The 3,157-nt window shown below is 41.8% G+C and overlaps 1 pseudogene; it reads left to right on the top strand.

Moving 5' to 3' along the window:
* The first annotated feature begins 457 nt into the window (after positions 1-457).
* LOC114115431 (5S ribosomal RNA) lies at positions 458-576 on the top strand (annotated as a pseudogene).
* Positions 577-3,157: the final 2,581 nt, after the last annotated feature.

Raw genomic sequence — 3,157 nt, 5'->3', positions numbered from 1 at the left:
GGGTTGGCATATCATGCAGACAGGAGGAAGGGGCTATGAAAAGAAGGACAGTTTGTTGAACAATAATGCTTCCTTTCCCAATATTTCAGGCAAACCCTACCCACCTATGTCCTGCCTGAACAGAAGATGCCCTACTGTCCCAGGAGGGTAGAGGAGGAACACTTCACTTTGTCAGGGTTGGGCAATAAGTGGGGTTGGGGCTGGGGTGTGGGAAGGGTGTGGGGGGGGGAAGTTGGGAGTTATTTGCACATAAGGAGATGACTGAGCTGGATCCTAGAGGCTTGTCAGTGGGCCCCCCAGGCAGGGAATAAGAGCCGGGCATCCCCAGCAAAAACTTGGACTCATACTCAGAGAGCTAAAGGGTCTTTGAGAACATTTATATTCAAAGTCAGTAAACTTAGAATGTATTTGCCTCAGAAATACAAATTAAAGTAATTGTAAAATTTTTAAAAAGTTAATCTATGGCCATACCACCCTGAACGCACCCCCTCTTGTCTGATCTCGGAAGCTAAGCAGAGTCGGGCCTGATTAGTACTTGGATGGGAGACCGTCTGGGAATACTGGGTGCTGTAGGCTTAAAAAAAAACTATTCTTCATGTATGTTTTCTTTTTTTTTTAATTTTAATTTTTACTTATTTTACTTTACAATACTGTATTGGTTTTGCCATACATTGACATGAATCCACCACGGGTGTACATGCGTCCCCAAACATGAACCCCCTCCCACCTCCCTCCCCATAACATCTCTCTGGGTCATCCCTGTGCACCAGCCCCAAGCATGCTGTATCCTGCATCAGACATAGACTGGCGATTCGTTTCTTACATGATAGTATACGTGTTTCAATGCCATTCTCCCAAATCATCCCACCCTCTCCCTCTCCCTCTGAGTCCAAAAGTCCACTCTACACATCTGTGTCTCTTTTGCTGTCTCGCATACAGGGTCATCATTGCCATCTTTCTAAATTCCATATATATGTGTTAGTATACTGTATTGGTGTTTTTCTTTCTGGCTTACTTCACTCTGTGTAATCGGCTCCAGTTTCATCCATCTCATTAGAACTGATTCAAATGTATTCTTTTTAACGGCTGAGTAATACTCCATTGTGTATATGTACCACAGCTTTCTTATCCATTCATCTGCTGATGGACATCTAAGTTGTTTCCATGTCCTGGCTATTAAAATATTTTTCTTCTATCATATTCAAAATTACGTTTTAAACTAAAAGGCAGAATATAAATTATCACAGAATATAAAATATAATTTAAAAATTGCTCATGTGTGTTTTAAAAAATATTTTTCTTCTAGAATATTCAAAATAATTAAACTGAAAGTCAGAATATAACTTATCACAGAATATAAGTTATTAATATAATTACTAATTATGCATTATAATAGAAGAAAAATTAAAATGAAAATACTTTAAACCAATGAGAAAGGATTTATTACTTTGAAAATGTGATGAAATGTCATGGACTATTCTTATGAAATACTGTAAAATTTTCAATTCCAGTGTTCAATGTCGATCCAGTTGCTAATATAAAGAATCTGTAAGACTTCCCTGTTGGTCCAGTGGTTAACACCCAGAGCTTCCCCCGAAAAACGTGTGGGTTCAATCCCCGGTCAGGGAAGTTCCACATGCCATGTGGGATGGCCAAAAAACAGGAATCTATATCACGCTTTAAACAAATTCTATCTAGACTCACACATACCCAAATAAGCACAAGATGAATATTTTTGCTGTTGTTGTTCAGCTGCTCAGTTGTGTCCGACTCTTTGCGACCCCATGGACTGCAGCATGCCAGGCATGCCTGTCCTTCATCATCTCCCAGAGCTTGCTCAAACTCATGTCCATTGTGTCAGTGATGCCATCCAACCATCTGATCCTCTCTTGTCCCTTTCTCCTCCTGCCTTCAGTCTTTCCCAGCATCAAAGTCTTTTCTAATGAGTCAGCTCTTCGAATCAGGTGGCCAAAATATTGGAGCTTCAACTTCAGCATCAGTCCTTCCAATGAATATTCAGGATTGATTTCCTGTAGGAATGACTTGATCTCCTTGCAGTCCAAGGGACTCTCAAGTCTTCTCCAGCAAAGAATATTTAGTAATGCAAAATGTTCCTCAGCTATCCCATGCATTCTTGCCCACTCTTGAGTGCCTCTGGATCTGCCTACCAGAACCAAATGAGAGCTGGAAATGGATCCTCTGGCCAGCAGGAAAACAATACTCTGTTATGCAGGAATCTGATGGCTCAGGAACTCCAGAGCAGGGGTACCATGTGTTAGATCATTTGTCTTTTCTTGTAAATAAATCCTTTGGCTGTTCCAATCCTCTTTACTCTTGGAAGAAGTGTCTGTCTCTAGTATCAGCAGTGAATCAACTTACAAATCTTGGAAACACTGGCATGCAGCCACATTTTGTTTTTAGAAGATGCCTGAGATGCCGGGAAGTGTTCCTGGGTTTCTGAGCCGTCTTTAGGATTATGGGACGTTGTGTGCTAGCTTCCTTGGAACGGAGGCCCCAGGAGGTCTAACAAGTTGCAGGTGTGTTGATGATTTGCCAGGCCAGCTAACAGCGGGGGTGGGGTGGGCAGTGCAGAAGAAGCCCCTCGTGCTTTGGCCTAAGGAGAACACACACTCTTTTCTATTAGATTCTGATTGAGGGTAGTTACTGCATCCTAGATCAGTTTATTTCAGTTTGAGTTAAGGGCAATTTTAATTCTTTAGAGTACTGATCACTTCCTGAAATATTTTGTTTAAAAATTAAAAAAAAAAACTTGCTTTCTTGTCTGTCTTTCATCTTGGAATGTAAACTCTGCAAAGGGAGATTATTTTTCCTGTGTTCTGCCTCGCCTTGAGCAGCATGTAGTAAGATCTTGAAGAATATGTAGTGAACAACTGCAAAACTGATAAAGGTAGCTTGATGGCCCACCACATCCCACAGAGCCTGGCACAGCGCAGGACCACTGATTCTAAAAGATTCAGACCTGCTTTGCCTGCCCTTCAATTGTTGGTTCACTCCCTCACTCAGTCCAGACTGACCTTGAGGACTTGAGTAGCCTGCTTGGATCAGGAGATAGCAAGCCCTGTGGGGTCCCCTCTCCCATGTAGAGGCTATACTTTTCACTTCCCAAGACCAGAACCACTTCTTTTTTTCAAAACTG

Source organism: Ovis aries, chromosome 6, assembly GCF_016772045.2.
Source record: "Ovis aries strain OAR_USU_Benz2616 breed Rambouillet chromosome 6, ARS-UI_Ramb_v3.0, whole genome shotgun sequence".
Classification (NCBI taxonomy): Eukaryota; Metazoa; Chordata; class Mammalia; order Artiodactyla; family Bovidae; genus Ovis; species Ovis aries.
Note: the sequence above shows the minus strand (reverse complement) of the source record. Positions and strands in the feature narration are given on the sequence as shown.